The sequence below is a fragment of the Bombina bombina genome, chromosome 2, assembly GCF_027579735.1.
Source record: "Bombina bombina isolate aBomBom1 chromosome 2, aBomBom1.pri, whole genome shotgun sequence".
Taxonomy (NCBI): domain Eukaryota; kingdom Metazoa; phylum Chordata; class Amphibia; order Anura; family Bombinatoridae; genus Bombina; species Bombina bombina.
In genome coordinates this window covers 1,016,222,037-1,016,240,997 of record NC_069500.1, presented here as the reverse complement: position 1 = coordinate 1,016,240,997, position 18,961 = coordinate 1,016,222,037, and positions in this window count along the sequence as shown.

Sequence of the window (18,961 nt, the reverse complement as noted above, 5' to 3'; positions counted from 1 at the left end):
ACTGGGTAAACAGCATATCTACCTGATTGTACAAGTTACCTCTATCCCTGGGCCTATCTCCTGGTGCCCCATTGTACTGATTCCTGGACCATTGGGTTCCCTCAGAATCAGGGCCGTTATTTCTATTCTGGCGTGGTTGCCCCTGGGGTTCAGTTTGTTCAGCATTAGTATTTTGGGGAGCATTATATACCTGGGGTGTCTGGTTACCCTGAGAATATCTTTGCCGTCTATTGTATCTACCCTTGAGCGGATACCAATTATTTGGTGGGTATTCTCTTTGTGAGTAATTATTCACCTGATTATGTCCCCCACTTTGGTTATAGTCTCCCTGCGCCTCAACCTGTGTAGGGGGAGGGGCGGAATTAAACCTCTGTGGAGATGGCCTGTTTTGACTGGCCACCTCTGCATAAGTTCTGTTTTTAGACTCCAAATTGAGGGGTTTAGGTGATACCCTAGTTTCTGCTACAATTTTGGGTTTTGATTCCTTTTTAACCCCCTGCTCACTGGACTGCTGAATAGAGTATAATTTTGTACTCTCTTTGATCAGCCATTCCAATGAGCAGTCCTCATCAAAATCTCTAGCTAAGTTAATTTTGATGGGTGTAGGCAATGCTTCAAAAAATAAATTTACAAATTCTGAGCCATCAAATCTGGGATTATCTTCAGCCATACTGTACGCATTTTTCAATACAGAAAGGAATTCGATTGGACTCTGATTCGCACGACACTTTAAACCATATACCGCTATTTTTGCGGCAGTTTTAGTGCGATATTGCCCGAATTCTTTTCTGCATTGTCGTTTTACCCCATTCCAGGAATGAATATTCATATCCTTTAGTGAAGCAAAGAATTTGTGATGCTTACTGTCAAATACCCAAGGCAGAAATTCAATTTTCAATTTCTCACTTGTAACATTCATTATAGCTAACGCATTTTCAAAAGCCTGTAAATGATCAATTACAGATGTTGTTCCCTTATTGGAGAATATAGGTACTGCGCGTTGTACGAAGGTGATTATTTTATGGGAATCATAGACTTTATCAGACTTACTCTGGACTTCTCTGTTAGAGTTTCCCTCCCCCGCGCCAGCTGCGCTACAGCTGTCCTCTGGATTTACATCCTGAGGGGATTGTCTATTTGGGAAATCTATTTCTGACCCGTTAGGGGTCATTTGTCTATGTTGTTCTATATATTTTTGTACCTCGTCCCTGACGCGTTCGCTAAAGGAGTTAGCATTATCTGTATTATTCTCATTGTTAACATTAGGGTTTTCATTATGGCGATATGACCTTTTTAAATCGCTTAATTCTCTCTGGCTTTGCGCAAGCTGTTTATTTAAATCTTGTATCTGTGCGATTAAGTCTGTATTATGCTTATCTAAGGCTGTTAGGTTTTGGGCAAATTCATCCATTTTATTTTTGGCTATTTTTAAACCCTCTTCGCGTCTACTATTTTCTAGCTCCTGTATTTGCAATCGTTTGTCTGTGACACAAAACGACATTTCGTCAATAATGCATATTAAAAGGGGCCAGCATTTTAGTATTAGTTCGTCTCGCTTTTTGAGAGCCTTGCATTGATTAATCATTAATAATTCCTGGAAGAATTCATTCTCTTCATTCCACATATTATTATTAACGGTAATATTTTTAGCCCTAGTTTCAAGCATATCCACAAAATCATTTAATTCACCAGCAATATTTAACTTCCCTTTAATGTAACTTAAGATATCTTTCTTAAGGACCTGACCTTTAGTAATGGGTATTGTAATGGGACCAATTTCATCGCTATGTACAGAATTAAATGAGTCACTTCTGGCTACAGACATTATTGTATTGGTTTAGTACTTAGTTAAACTAAAACGCTAATACAATTTTTGCCAATAAAAAGAGAGAAGAAAAAAAATTTATATTTAAAAAAAAAAAATATTATTAATTTTGAAATATGAAAAATTAATATTCCGAAATATGAAAAATTAATATTTTTGATTAACTTTGAAAATATGAAAAATCAATATTTTTGATTAATTTTGAAATATGAAAAATTAATATTTTTATTAATTTTTCAAAATTAATCTTTAATAATATTTCAAGATATTAATGTCAATCTTGAAATATGAAAATTAATATTTCAACTTTTCAAAAAAAAAAATTATATCTTCAAAATATTAACATCGAAATATGATTTTTTTTTTTTCTCTTTTATAATAATTTCTATTTACTTACAAATATATTATATCAAATATGATGGAATATTAATAAATCTCAGAAAAGTGCCTCCAATTATTATGTCAGTATATTTATAAGAATCTTAGTAGTGCTATCCAAATAATATATCAGTTTATGGCAGGGTTACAAACACAATATAAAAAAAATAGCAACCCTAATCAACCATGCATCTACTAGACCATACAATTAATATAAATACCTGAATTCTTTTATTTAGTTAATATCCATGAACATATTGAAATATATTTGCAATAAAAGGAAACTAAATAATATTATAGGCGCTTGAAAACTATTTAAATATGCTATGCAAAATTCCTACACGCTTATCTTAAGAAACCAGCCTTATATACAAGTCTTTTAACATCCAAGCAATACAATTCTAAACAGTGTTTATAAAACAATAGGATAATATATATATTCTGCTATTTAACTGCAATTTATCCTAATACCAAATTAACTGACAATATCAGAACTTGCATAGATGAATTACTTAACAAATCAGACACAGATTTAAGCAATACCTAGGCTTATAACTACCAGTTTAAAATACAATATACTTCACCAATTTTGAACCAATTCGTAGCGGTCTTTAGGTCATCTCATTTGAAGGAAGGTTTTTGCACAAATCAAGGATAAGTTTTAAGCTCCTTGCTGAAGTGAACTTTTTTTTTTTTTCAGGTATATCGCAGCCAAAATCAGATCACTAATTTTCAACAAGTTACAGACAACTCCCTCTTGTGCATTCAACACTCTCATTATATAATCATTGATAACCTGTTTTGTTCACGCCCTTTTTGCTTGTCCCTTCTCATTGGGTAATTGGTTTAGTATACATTGTTGTTATGGAAACGCCCACGGCCTTGTCCCTCTATTGGATAATCTGAATATCCCATTTCCAACAGCCAAAAAGCTTTCTGGCTGTAGTTCTCTCATATCAACACCGGGTGGCAGCATTACAATTAGACAGCATAAACAATTGCAGCATTTGAACCAACTTAAATCAGTATTTCTATTAAATGGTTATTCATTTTATCATAATTTACTGCAACAACTATTCACAATATTTGTTTTGGATAAGTTATATCTTAATGAATTTTCTGATCATTTTGATATGAAACATCAAATACATCTAGCATTATATTAAAATAATTTATATTTCATTTAGCCTAACAGAAAATTTATATTTCATAGTCATATCACATCAAAGTGACTTCCATATCTTCATCTCACTATATTTTAAGAGATGTATTTAAAACTTTATAAACATTTATTGCATGTTTATATGATATGATATTTCATTTCATGCAGGCATTCCATCTCTTTCTAAGTGCATAGATTGATGCTCATGACCAATGGTTGTCTGCAATAAAAATAGAAATAATTATTAGAGGTGATCCAAGCATTCATATGTCTATGGTCTATAAGTATTTATTTATATTCTTAAAAACACAGAGGTTAAGTAAGATCTTTTATGTTTTTTATGTTTTATGTTTATGGGGCATGCATTCAAACAGAAAAAATAAATTGATGTTTATTTTCTGCCTGCTTATGTGAGTTTCCAGAGTCACACCTTAGCATTTGTCTGTGTTTTTCAAGGCCTTTATTATCTTAATCACCACATGAACCGCTCAAATAAATCTGTGCTAATTACCAGTTCCCCTTGAAAAATGTTTTCATTTCTCACATTTCTTCAGACGGATCGGCATTTCTCTTGGAGGAAATCCATATATATGGGCCTGTGTCCTGTTCTATGTATCAAAGTGCTGCATTTTACACAGCAGGAGGGGGCTTCAAAGGTTATGCTCAAGCCTTTGGAGACATCCTGTCTGCATACTAAATGGGGGAAGAGCTGAACATGATTGAAGTCAGTTTGTCTGAGAGGAATGAATCATTTTTTTTTTTTCTGATCAGTGAAATATCTGATCAAAAATACAGATTTATTAATCTGGAGATATATGATTAAAATATATATATTTATTAACCTCACATATACCATGACAATCTAAGAAGATTACCGCGTGATCTGATATCTTTATATCACCAATTTCTGCCCTTACTTTCTTTCCCATCATCATATCAGCTATTAGGAACATATCTATCCTCGAGAACGTCTGGTGTGATTTGGACATACACGTAAAGGTTCTATTATCAGGATTTTGGAGCCTCCAAATATCTTTTGTTCCAGTTTTATGACAGAATGTATATAGGATTCGTGTTTCTCTGTCTCTTCTAGCCCTACATTTATTATTTAACCTATCTAGATTAGGTGAGAATACCAAATTGAAGTCCCCTCCAATAATCAGCTCTTGATCTCTATAAGTCATTAGTTTCCCTGCTAGGGTATCCCAAAATTGCCGGTCTACCTTATTTGGTCCATATAAGTTACATAAAATAAACAGCTTTCTGTCGATTTCAATATGAACAATCAGGAATCTACCTAACGGATCTATTATTTTTTAAATTATTTTATATGTTAATAACTTATTTATTAATATTGCTACTCCATTTTTCCTATTATCATAGACGAGATTACCTCTCCTACCCATCTAGTCTTTAATTTATTTGCTTCTTTCTCAGACAAGTGTGTCTCTTGTAACATCGCTATGTGCGGTTTATATGTTCCTAGTAGCTTAATAATTGATTTTCGTTTTATTGGGGATGATACTCCGCCCACATTCCATGAGGCTATTTTTAAATTCTCACTCATTTACTCTACTTGAACTAAATTAGTTAGATTAATACTCATTATTACATACTAGTTTTGAATAGTTAGAAGGGATTGCGAGAGAGAAAAAGAGAAAGGAAAAAAAAAAAATGTTATAAACACTTCCCTCCCCCCCCTCCCTATATAGTCTAAGGAATATCATCTTCATATTGCCAATAGGATAAAACGTCCTGCACATATTAAAATAAAACATCAACAACCATTGTTCAAATAAAATCTGTCTAGTAAGCCTTCCCCTTGTGTAGTTCACTGCCCTCCTTATATGGCAATTCAGCAGGAAAGTGAACTGTAACCCTCCAGTTCCCCTTCTATTGAATCTGTACTTCCTTAGTTTATCTCCCCTTATGCTTCTTTTTATCTTATAAGTACTAAAATACTGCTTCAGCAGTGTATTATTAATCCGGGCCCCACTATGAAATTTTCCTGTCATGTACTTGGCTACCCTCCTCTTATAAATTAGACAATGAAACATACATTATATATTATGGCATCCACTTGTGCTCCATCTATACTTTATTACTCTATCCCTTTGTCTCTACAAAATGTTCTCGCTTCCTGGGGGGTTTCAAGTGTCTTAGGTTCCCCGTCTATTAGTATAATTAGCTTAGCCGGGTATACTAATCTGACATTGAAGTTTGCTTTAATCAGCTTAGAACAGAAGGGTGACATTAATCTTCTTTTGGCCGAGGTCTCTGCCGAGAAATCTTGGAATAACATTATTTTATTTTGTTCTATCACAACTGGGAATGTTTTCCTATAATTCCTCATCATATTAACTTTATCTGTAAATTTTAACAACTTGACAATTATAGGCCTCGGGTGTAGCGTGCCATCTGGATTTCTATGGCTTATCCCCATTCTGTGTATTCTTTCAATTTGTAAGGGTTGAGATTCTGAGTACATGTTCAAAGCTTTAGGAAGTGTATTAGTATTAAAGTGAACCAAATCTTTAAAATCAGCATTCTCGGGGACCCCAATGATTCTAATATTATTTCGTCGTGCCCTGTCTTCTAAATCTTCTACTTTTCTCTGCATAGTGTCTACGTTAACTTGCATTCTCGAGTTAGACTGCTCCATCTGGGACATTCTATCTTCTAGATCTGAGACCCTATTCTCTACCTCTTCTATTCTCGCAGTAAACTGCCTAACTTCAGATGACAAGGAGTTGATGTCATGTTTAATCTCCACTTTTAGAGCATCTAACTGTAGTGTAAACACCCTAGATATTTGGGCTACTATCTCAGCTGTGTTGTTTGTGAGTGGCTGGGTCTCAGTGTCTACTTGTAATGTATCAGGTCCTACCTCTATATTTTTAGGGTTATTTTTTTTTCTCTATGTCTCGGCGGCATAGCTGGAGAGCTCCCTTTAGAGGCTGCTATATATTTATCCATCAGAGTGTATTATTAATTTTGCGGGAGCAAGTGCAAATCAGTGTTTGAAGAAAGAAAAAAAGAAAAATATGTGAGATTGTGAGAGAAAAAAAAAAAAAAAGGTGCAGCAAAAATATGGCTCTGAATTTACCAGAGCATCTACTTTATAACTATAATTAAAATTTATTCAACTCTTGTGTATATACCTTTAGTGAATTAAGTGAAGCTAAGTGATATTTAAGTGATTATGGCCTGTCTCCGAGACTTGTGCCCAATTAAACAATAATATAGTCTTAAGTTCCCCCTTTGCTGATTAAGCTCTAACTATGATTTAAGGCTAAGAAAAGAAGAAAAAAATTACTTGAGATATTTCTGTGTTATCACACTTATACAATCGTTTCTGTCATCCACTCTAGGGCTTGCCCCTTAAGCTCTGATGCTTTAATAACAATACTATACAGATAGATCACTCTATGTTTCGTCCTAAGTAAACTTAGACAGATTAAGTGCTTCCCTGATAGGTCTCTCTGTATTCCTACCTAAGTAAACTTTAGCATCTTAACAACTTCCCCAGTTAGGCTTATACAAAACAGTCTAGCACTATTCAAACTTTGCTTTACACACAACCTGATCCAAACAATGTTTACAAAAAGTGGTATTCAGCCAAATTACATAAATATCTCATTCTCATATATGTTGTTATCTGTTACCGTTTATGCATACGCCATTATGCGTTTAACCTAATCAGTAACTCAAAGTTGTTATGTTTCAATATAACTTTTTTTTTTTTTTTTCCCCTTGTAGCAGAAATATCCAAAATTGAGGAAAAGAGATATGAGAAAAACCACAATAACATGAAAATAAACAAAGTCCCTCTTTTCTTCCTTCTTTTGTTTCTCCCTCTCTCCTTCTTTTCCAGATTGAGCCCCCCTGTCACTGGGTTTCCAGCACACTTGGCTCTGCAGAGAAATGTAACTTCTTAAGTTCTGCTTCTTTTATTATCTGCGATCAGTAGGGGCACCGGCAGTCCCAGCAAACTGTTACATAATAGTATTCCTCTAAATGTCAGTATACAGGATATCAGCTTTTTAGGCCTCTCTAGCTTCTTAACTCCTACCCGTAGGTTATGGGAGTTTTATTTTGTACTCCTACCCGTAAGGGTTATGGGAGTGTATCACAACACTTGTAACGCCAGTGGTTGATGCTTTAAAAACTATTATTCCTTTCCTCTTTCTGTGACTCAGCCTCTTTAATCCAGCAGAACAGTTAGGGACCTTCCCAGCTGTTCAAATACAAATACATTTCCATTTCCCAGGCTGCAGCTTGCCCTTTTTTTTATTCCTCCATATCACTGGCTTGCCTGCTTCCCTTGTTGTGGGCCTCACTTTAGGGATATCATGAACAGCCTCTTCTCTCCCCCCCCCTTCCTTTCTGTCCCTTTTACTTTACTTAGTTTTGATAATTTTGAGCAGTACCTTAATATCCGCTGTGTGTCCGATAGGAGTCCGCCGTAAAAGGGACCTTCAGTAACTACCCCGCTCACCTTGCGAGGGAAAACATACCTCCTTGGAGTAGCCCAGAACCAGATCGTCCAGGGGGGGGGGGGGGAGTTTACCGGCACTTTAACAAAGGCCCGCAGCGCTGCTCCAGGATCCGACCCCAGCCAGTACTTGCCACGAACTGTCTTCCTCGGTCCCAGCCTGCTGCCGCCTCTGCGATCTTACGCTGCTGTTAGGGTTCCACTGCCTACTCGGTAACTTAGGCACTACGTTCCTCCAGGTTACAGCAAACAATGAGGTTGCTCCACTCTCAGGAGCCTGACTGTGGCTGACATCTAGGCGCTGACTGCTCCTGCAATCCGCAAACTATCCGGGTCACCTGCTTGTAGCGGCCAAGGATTACTGCGCCTAACAGCTGATGCTCGAGCTCAGGGAAGAAGCGTACTGCTTGCTCCGCCTCTTCCTGGAAGTCCAGCAGGTTTCTATAAACTTAATATCTTAAAGACAGAGGCTCTCCCTATAAATATTCCCCCCAATGACCTCAATTACATACAGAGGATATACCAATTTCAGTGGAAAACGGCCTCCATCAGGATCCTTGGGGTTCACCTTAGCCCTGACCCTTCCTCCACGGTAGCTCAAAACTATGGAGACAGGCTTTTAGAGTTCAGATCACTACTTGAGTCATGGGAATTTCGGGAAATCTCTTGGACGGGGCGCATTGCTGCGATTAAGATGTCCTTTCTCCCTAAGATTACATATCTGTTCAGATCCATACCATACAATGTTCCCAGGTCTATCTTAAATAGACTTCAGAGCTTGATCACCACATATGTGTGGAAAGATAAGAGACCCAGGACATCTGGATGAACCCTAGAGAAGTCTATTGCACAGGGCGGACTCGCTTTGCCAAATATAATCTCATACTATAACGTGGCCAGACTTTAGCACATATTTAGATGGAATGATTTTGAACAATAACCAGGTTGGCTTCTAGTCGAATCATCAATACTACCCTCTGACATGACCCTCCCTAATTCTCTCTGAAACCCTAATCACTACAGACGAGATCTGGATAGTATTCTCCCAATTTTTAAACACGCCTTTCAGTTTTGGAACCATATAAGACACGACCCGGCCATATCCCCTCACCCATCCCCGGCACTTACTATTTGTAGTGCCCTATTCTGCCTTCCCGACTTCCATCCTGATGCCTGGACACAGCGACAGATCCTTCGAGTAACATATTTCTATGAAAATGACACTTTGCTCTCTCATCCTGACTTATGCACTAAGTATGAGTTCCCCCCGAGACTCACATTCGAGGTATATCGTTTGAGCACACACCTACGTACATGGGGTTATCCCAAACAGTCGCTGAGGCCGCTCTCACCTTGGGAGAACGCTTGGCAAATGGCCCACAATATTAAACATCTCCTCTCCTTTAACTATAATCTCCTCACTAGCTCTAACAAAACAAACAAAATACCACAACTCTCTGCTTGGGAGAGAGAAATAGGGCTTACTGTTGATACCGATATTTGGCATACTAGGATTATGACAACCAAAAAAACTGCTACACTGTGCCACATTATTGGAACTTCACTACAAAATTCTAGTTTGATGGCATTTAGTGCCGATTGTCCTGCACAGGATCTTTGGTACTCATTCCCTTTTGTGTTGGAGGAAATGTGGTGCCAGTGGCACCGCATTACACATGTGGTGGTCCTGCCCAGTTATTCAACCACTTTGGAAGAAAGTATATATACTCCTACACTCACTCGGAATTACACCATCGTACACCCCTGAAGTGGCCCTTCTCCATATGCAAATGTCTAATCTCAACTCCTCCAATGAAGCCCTTACAATTTATATTTTAATGGCCACAAAACTAGCCTTAGCAAGGGCTTGGAAAGTGGAGAGATCCCCATCCCTCTCACAAGTGCTATCCATAGCACACTATGTGGGGCAAATGGAACAATACTCATATAAAGTCCTCATCAAGGTTGACTCCTTTCAGGAGATTCGGTCCCCCTGGCTTTTCAAATTCCCAGGATGGGAAACGACTCCCAATTCCAGACTACCCTCTTAGAATCTCCTCCTATAAATACATGTCCCCACCCTGCACTCCTTCATATTTACCATCCCTCTCCCCCCTTTTTTTTTCCTCTTCCCTGGGTCACCCCCCCTTCTACCTATACAGTTCCATTAGCAAACTATGTATGCTAGAATTCACAATAGATATAACCACCGATTGTGCTATATTTTATATTATTCCCGAAAAAGAGACTTTTCTCTCAACATCCTTCATCTTACTGACTAACCTAATACATATGGTTTGAATTCAAATCTCCACAGCTGAGCCGTTCTCTTAATCTCTCTCACATACTCCTTTTATAATAGAACTCATTATGATTGTACCGGCTAACAAATGTTCCATATGATTACAATAGTGTTGTTTTCTTCTCTGTTGTTATATTCTTTTTTTTTGTCTCAATAAAAAATGTTTTATTAAAATATATAGAGTTCAGATCACTACTTGAGTCATGGGAATTTCGGGAAATCTCTTGGACGGGGCGCATTGCTGCGATTAAGATGTCCTTTCTCCCTAAGATTACATATCTGTTCAGATCCATACCATACAATGTTCCCAGGTCTATCTTAAATAGACTTCAGAGCTTGATCACCACATATGTGTGGAAAGATAAGAGACCCAGGACATCTGGATGAACCCTAGAGAAGTCTATTGCACAGGGCGGACTCGCTTTGCCAAATATAATCTCATACTATAACGTGGCCAGACTTTAGCACATATTTAGATGGAATGATTTTGAACAATAACCAGGTTGGCTTCTAGTCGAATCATCAATACTACCCTCTGACATGACCCTCCCTAATTCTCTCTGAAACCCTAATCACTACAGACGAGATCTGGATAGTATTCTCCCAATTTTTAAACACGCCTTTCAGTTTTGGAACCATATAAGACACGACCCGGCCATATCCCCTCACCCATCCCCGGCACTTACTATTTGTAGTGCCCTATTCTGCCTTCCCGACTTCCATCCTGATGCCTGGACACAGCGACAGATCCTTCGAGTAACATATTTCTATGAAAATGACACTTTGCTCTCTCATCCTGACTTATGCACTAAGTATGAGTTCCCCCCGAGACTCACATTCGAGGTATATCGTTTGAGCACACACCTACGTACATGGGGTTATCCCAAACAGTCGCTGAGGCCGCTCTCACCTTGGGAGAACGCTTGGCAAATGGCCCACAATATTAAACATCTCCTCTCCTTTAACTATAATCTCCTCACTAGCTCTAACAAAACAAACAAAATACCACAACTCTCTGCTTGGGAGAGAGAAATAGGGCTTACTGTTGATACCGATATTTGGCATACTAGGATTATGACAACCAAAAAAACTGCTACACTGTGCCACATTATTGGAACTTCACTACAAAATTCTAGTTTGATGGCATTTAGTGCCGATTGTCCTGCACAGGATCTTTGGTACTCATTCCCTTTTGTGTTGGAGGAAATGTGGTGCCAGTGGCACCGCATTACACATGTGGTGGTCCTGCCCAGTTATTCAACCACTTTGGAAGAAAGTATATATACTCCTACACTCACTCGGAATTACACCATCGTACACCCCTGAAGTGGCCCTTCTCCATATGCAAATGTCTAATCTCAACTCCTCCAATGAAGCCCTTACAATTTATATTTTAATGGCCACAAAACTAGCCTTAGCAAGGGCTTGGAAAGTGGAGAGATCCCCATCCCTCTCACAAGTGCTATCCATAGCACACTATGTGGGGCAAATGGAACAATACTCATATAAAGTCCTCATCAAGGTTGACTCCTTTCAGGAGATTCGGTCCCCCTGGCTTTTCAAATTCCCAGGATGGGAAACGACTCCCAATTCCAGACTACCCTCTTAGAATCTCCTCCTATAAATACATGTCCCCACCCTGCACTCCTTCATATTTACCATCCCTCTCCCCCCTTTTTTTTTCCTCTTCCCTGGGTCACCCCCCCTTCTACCTATACAGTTCCATTAGCAAACTATGTATGCTAGAATTCACAATAGATATAACCACCGATTGTGCTATATTTTATATTATTCCCGAAAAAGAGACTTTTCTCTCAACACCCTTCATCTTACTGACTAACCTAATACATATGGTTCGAATTCAAATCTCCACAGCTGAGCCGTTCTCTTAATCTCTCTCACATACTCCTTTTATAATAGAACTCATTATGATTGTACCTGCTAACAAATGTTCCATATGATTACAATAGTGTTGTTTTCTTCTCTGTTGTTTTTGTCTCAATAAAAAATGTTTTATTAAAAATATATATATATATATATATATATATATATATATATATATATATAATGCATAAATAAATGTTCCACAGGGAAAAGTTATAGTAAACCCAGAATTTATTGCAAACTGTAGCTAAGACTTTAAATAGTTTAATATAAAATAATTGTATATCATTTGGTATGTCTTCAAAGAATAAAGATAAAAAATGCATATACAAGGTGTTCTTAAAGTATATGCACTGTATTTATGTTTATATGAGCGTAGTGCTTTTAATAGCAATTAAAAGTATTTTTAATGTCTATGAACTGTATTTATGTTTAAACAGATACAGAGTTCTTAATAAACAATGTTTTATTAGAATCCCGTTGTACAATACAGAGGTAGTATTTGTTACATGCATGTTACTACTTGTTGGATGACTTGCTCTGGTACAAGGGTGGTATTTGTATTATAAAAACGTTCACGCTGAAGGTTTAAATGGTTTGTTCCAGTCATCAATCTGTTGAGTGACCGAAAGAGCTTAGCCCTCTTTATAAGCACCTGGGGGTGCTACACACTTGTGAGTGTTATTTACCCTTAGGACTGTGGTCATCTAGTTGAAGTCTTTTCTGCACTACGAGGTTCCCTTTTGCTATTCTTGTATTTTCTTCAAAACTGTTAAAAATCATGACAGAGTTAAATTAAATTACATACAGTCATAGATGGTTGCTGTCTTTTGGCTGAGAAGCCTTATTCATAGACATAATCCCATACTTAAATAGCTGCATATATTTTAACCTCAACATGGTTCTGTTATTTGTTGCTTCATAATATAAATGTGAGAAGTGAACTCAGGCGCCAACAATACTGAGGCTAAGGTTAAAAAATGAGGATTTATTACATATAATCACAAATATACATATACATATATAGCTGCATGGATCCACGCTAAAAATGGTCTAAAAATTAATCTAAAAATTCTAAAAACAATCTTAAAGCAATCTATGAGGAACAAACTGTTACGTGTGTCCCAATGCGGTACAATTGGTCCCTGAAAGTTACATAGTGATTGTGAGTGACCTTGTGAAAAATGTTAAATTCAAACAATTAAAACAAAGTGTAAAATCAATGAAACAATCCAACTCCTGGAAAATGTGGAAGATGATAAAGTTGTTAAAACTGAAAATTGTGACTGTGTGTACGGTGCCCCTAGTAAAGGGGGGTGCTAAAAGTCTAAAAAATTCAAAAAAATGGTCCAAACAAATTCCAATGTTAAATCCAAGACAATTCTGTGGTGTGTCTTAAATGTGACCTTAAATGATTTACAGAGGTCCTGTAAGTGTCCAAGAAAAATAAAAGTGGAAGTCAATTTGCTCTGTACTTGTCCAGTGTGAAATATCCTTCAGTGCACAAAAAATAGCAAAAAATACAACAGAAAAATGGCAAAAAATAAAAAAATAAAAAATCAAAAAGTGAAAATAACAGAAAAAAACCTGCGAAGAGAAGATGAGACACAATGTGTAAAACCTTTACAGAAATATCCTCCTAATGAAATAGAGCTTACCAGGTCTACGCGTTTCGGCCTCTCCTAGGCCTTTATCAAGACTCTTGATAAAGTCTTGATAAAGGCCTAGGAGAGGCCGAAACGCGTAGACCTGGTAAGCTCTATTTCATTAGGAGGATATTTCTGTAAAGGTTTTACACATTGTGTCTCATCTTCTCTTCGCAGGTTTTTTTCTGTTATTTTCACTTTTTGATTTTTTATTTTTTTATTTTTTGCCATTTTTCTGTTGTATTTTTTGCTATTTTTTGTGCACTGAAGGATATTTCACACTGGACAAGTACAGAGCAAATTGACTTCCACTTTTATTTTTCTTGGACACTTACAGGACCTCTGTAAATCATTTAAGGTCACATTTAAGACACACCACAGAATTGTCTTGGATTTAACATTGGAATTTGTTTGGACCATTTTTTTGATTTTTTTGAATTTTTTAGACTTTTAGCACCCCCCTTTACTAGGGGCACCGTACACACAGTCACAATTTTCAGTTTTAACAACTTTATCATCTTCCACATTTTCCAGGAGTTGGATTGTTTCATTGATTTTACACTTTGTTTTAATTGTTTGAATTTAACATTTTTCACAAGGTCACTCACAATCACTATGTAACTTTCAGGGACCAATTGTACCGCATTGGGACACACGTAACAGTTTGTTCCTCATAGATTGCTTTAAGATTGTTTTTAGAATTTTTAGATTAATTTTTAGACCATTTTTAGCGTGGATCCATGCAGCTATATATGTATATGTATATTTGTGATTATATGTAATAAATCCTCATTTTTTAACCTTAGCCTCAGTATTGTTGGCGCCTGAGTTCACTTCTCACATTTCTGTTTTCACTTAGTGGTAGCTAGGTACCACTGTCTCAGGCATATAAGGTTTGGCTGGCGCTGGGATATCCTTCCCCTTTTCTTGCTTCATAATATACTAATACAGATTTATTGCAGGTTTTTTTTTTTGTTTAAATATTACATTATTATTTTCCGTTATGAACTACTAATAGACTAATATATCTAATAGGTTTCTAATAAGCAAAAGTAGAACACATAACCCTTGTTTCTTCTACTTACATACAGTTTTATATTGTATTGTGGAAAGTAGTTCATTAAGGTTCTGGTTTGCAAATTATTTTAACAAATTTTGATTAAATATATGGCAGCCAGAATAGAAACATAGCTATTTATATTTACATTTCATTTTAATTCAAGTTTATATTAAGTAATTCAATTACTAGGGGAATTTCTTGAAATAATCCAGGGCATCAGGGTAGAAATTAAATCAATAAAGCGATAATATAACACCCATCAAAAACTCCAGAATTTCACACTAAGTGTAATTTCCTTAGCAGATTAGTTAAAGTGCAATAGATTACATCAATTGTTTATTTAACTTTTTATGGCTAAATATGTGACTTTCTTTAATAACCTGGCAATGTTTGGAACCAGTTTCAGCCTTAACTAAATATAATATTCACTAAACTTTGTGTGAAAAAAAAGAGCTTCTGCAAGAAATTCATTTAATATAATCTCTGTACCACATATGTAAAGTTTCAAAATATGTCACAGAAAAAGTGAATGCAGTGAAACATTTTTTATATTTTGTTCCTGATGTTTTAACATTTTTGACATTTTACTGTAACATATAAAAGTGTTGTTTTTTTCTTATGTATTAGATATATTCTGTAATTTCAATATTTGTATGAGTTTATATATCCCTCTGACCATATATAACATTAAATGTTGTTAAAGTGATGGTAAATTTGCCAGCATAAAATCACATATTCTGAAAGCTCTTGTTCTAACTAGCATATCAATATGCTTTTTGCATTCCAAAGTCAAATCTACTTTTAATAATTAACATTTTTGTCAGGCTCCATTACCTGATTTAATGCAGCCTCTCTCAACAATTTTTGTCGTAGGCTTATTTGACTGGCAGGTCTTTCAGCCAATCAGAGCCTCACCATGCCCCCCATGTAAATAAATCACAGCACGCTTCCGTGCTTGTAACTAAGACTGCAAGACGAACTCGCTATGCTATTTGCGCAACAGAAACAGTGAGGCTGCTTACTTACATGTTAACAGTAAGCAGCCTTACTGTTTCTGTTGCACAAATAGCGTAGCAAGTTACGCATGCGCAGTTTGTCTTGCAGTCTGAGTTACAAGCACTGGAGCATGCTGTGATTAATTTACACGGGGCGCATGGTGAGGCTCTGATTGGTTGAAAGACCTGCCAGTCAAATAAGCCTAATAGAAAATCGTTGATTGGCTGCATTAAAACAAGTAACAGAGCCTGACAAAAACGTTCATTATTAAAAGTAGATTTGACTTTGGAACACAAAAAACATATTGATATGCTAGTTAGGACAAGAGCTTTCAGAATATGTGATTTTATGCTGGCGAATTTACCATCACTTTTAGGGAAAGTTGTGGCTAAATATTCCAGTAAATCGTACATGTAAAATTAGGTTTTATTTCTCTTATGGTTTTGTAATGCCATATTAAAGGGACATGAAACTCCCAAAAAATATTTTGTGATTCAGAGCAAACAATTTTAAAAAACTTTCCAATTTACTTCTATTAACTAATTTGCTTCATTCTCTTTGTACGGTTTGCTGAAATGTAACCTAGTTAGGCTCAAGAGCAGCAATACACTACTGGGAGCTAGCTGATGATTGGTGGTTGCACCAATATGCTTCCGGTCATTGGATGACTAGATGTGTAAAGCTAGCTTCCAGTAGTGCATTGCTGCTCTTTAACAAAGGAATCCAAAATAATGAAGCAACGTTGATAACAGCAGTACATTGGAGAGTTGTTTAAAATTGTTTGCTCTATTTGAATCATTAAAGAAAAAAAGTGGTTTTATGTAAGGGTTGGTTTGTCCTCACAATCATTTAAACAGACATTCCTGCCAAAATTGGAATCCACATGGATGCATTTTAGTTTTGAATAGAAGCATTTTTGTACATGTATTAGCAAAAATATAAGCTATAGCTGTTTCAAAAGTGTATTTAAGTATGCACCGTGCACCAGCATTTTTAATTCAGCACATGCTCAGAGAGCCTAAGGTGCTTGTACAATATGGTAATGACTCAATTTGTTAATTGCTGACATGATTAAAAAGCCGCACTGGTGCCCTTAGCAGCTGCATTATTTTAAATGCTGGTGTACTGAGAATATCCAGCTATGCTTGACATGCACGTGCAGAGAAAAATGTTAACTCTAAAACAGTGATAACTTTTACTAGAAGCATCTTTGCCAATATATGTATATTGCAAATATAAAATATGTAATTCATCTTTGTGCTTTTACATTTTGACTGGAATGTCCCTTTAAGTGCAAAGAAACTGGATGGTCAAGCCATAGGTGTTCCTTTTAGCCTTGTAGGACACAGCCCTGGTTTTAAATGTCCTTTTTTTTTTTTGGTAGAAAATGATTATTCTAAGAAATGAATTAAAACAATTAAAAGGCTTGTGAGGGTTATTTATTTCTCTAATTAAGTAATTATTAAAATCATGTATAATAATTACACACAATTTCACAAATGATTTCAGGATTCTCAGTATCCTGTTGTAATATATTCATTTCCACTTAGTAATGATTCCATTCATTCCTGCCAAAGCACTAATGGATATCATTTGTCCATCAAAAATCATATGGTAGGAGCTGTTGGAGATCACCAAAACTCTTATCTACACAGTATCCTGGAAACTGCATTATCAGAGAAGATAGTGGTCTGTTTTCCTTGGCTATTCAGGCTCTTTGGCCTTTATGTGACAGATGTGTCCAAAAGCTATGTGCTTCGAATAAACTGGATTTTATTTCTGGATATTATTCTGGGATTTTTGTGAAATACAAACTAAAATGTTTTATTTGTCTTAGCTACCTAATGCTAGAAACAAGATGGTGGACGTTGGTGTGTCTCTGAAATGTGGCACTTTTAGAATAGAGAAATCAGGGTTGATTTTTGGAAGTGACTTCCCTATTTGGCAGTTGCTCTCCTGTGATTAAAGGGAGGATGTAAAAGCATAAAAGAAAACATTTGTCATTCACTACAGAAGATTTAGGATGAGGTTTCGTGACAATAATTAATATTAATAATATTTTTCAATCAATATTTTTGTTATTCTTTTTTTTATGTGATTTAGGTAAATTTCTTTTAAATCTGTTCTCTATCCTTATCTCCTTGTTCTTCTCTAAAAAGAACCATTAGGTCCTTAAAAGGATTCTTTATAGGCAAATGAATCTTGTAGCCTTAGCAAAGAGGACTTATCTCATAATATTCTCTAAGCATGTTATGCTTGCAGGTCTTGCAACTTGGTGAATGCGCTGATAGGAAAAGGCTTGTTAGCAAAACAAAAAAAAGTGAAAATATGGCAAAACATACAGAAAACAGTACAATTTGATTTGTCTTTCTTACAACAATGTTGTTTTAAGTTTTCCGGTGGTCCTTGTCACATTTGTGCTCCCCTTTAGAATTTTTCCATTGCAGAGGGCTTCATTACTGTCTATGGTAGACAACTCGCCACTTGCCAGGATTTCCAGGCTGGTGCCAACATCAAGAGAGAACACCATTTTGTGATTTAGAAAATTAATCAAGGAAAACAAAAAAAACATTGATATATCCTGTACTTTTAAGATTACAAACAATGAATTGAGTTAAATATTTTGAAACCTTAGAAGTAAATCAATATGAGGAATTTAAGACCAAAGACCAGATGAGAGAAGATAAGGAAAATAAATCACACATAAACAAAAGAGCAAAGTTTTCGACTTTTTAGTAATGTTAGAGGGAACAGGGACAGATTAGGAGATTTATCCCTTCTTTCTCACACAGGTCTGGATTTAAATTGTGAACGCCATTCAAATATTTAACTAATTTAAATAGTCAATTTTAATCCATTGGTCAATCCCATAGTTACCCATTTATCTAATATATTCAGCCTACATAAACACCCTATAAACACCTCTTGAAAAAGTCCGGCCGAGTCCGGAGGAAACATGTTGAAGTTGGGAGGAGAGTGGGTCAGTGTGTTGATACCTGACATGGTCCACTGACGTTCTGCATTCCCCTCTTGCTCGCACAGCCACACGGCGTCAGACTCACTAGATGACCAGCGTGTAGGACTGAAGGAGTGAGGTATCATGGGTAGAGCAGCATCGCTGTACATTTTTAAAGGCGTTGATGTTTCATGTATCTTGTAAGTGCATTTGTATTTGTGCTTTTTATCTTTTGTCATTAAACACTACACTTAGAG